Raw genomic sequence first — 273 nt, 5'->3', positions numbered from 1 at the left:
AAGCTTCACAGAAATGTCCTCACATCATCTCACTGTTACCTCCCATCAAAAAATGGAAATATTTTATACACAGGTGGCACACCAACTCTATGTTTTCATTCAATTTAATTATTTTTTTGCTCTGCACCCTGGAAAAGCTTGGGTAAATCCTTGTTGCTTCCCTTTAAGTGGTCAGTCCTTTTGGGCTAGTGTTTAGGCAACTGTATCTTGCAAGTGTTGTATTTTATGGTTACCTTGATTATAAAAATTCAACAGCCCATATTGAAAAATTAC

This window comes from Penaeus monodon, chromosome 24 (assembly GCF_015228065.2).
Source record: "Penaeus monodon isolate SGIC_2016 chromosome 24, NSTDA_Pmon_1, whole genome shotgun sequence".
NCBI classification, from domain to species: Eukaryota; Metazoa; Arthropoda; class Malacostraca; order Decapoda; family Penaeidae; genus Penaeus; species Penaeus monodon.
Note: the sequence above shows the minus strand (reverse complement) of the source record.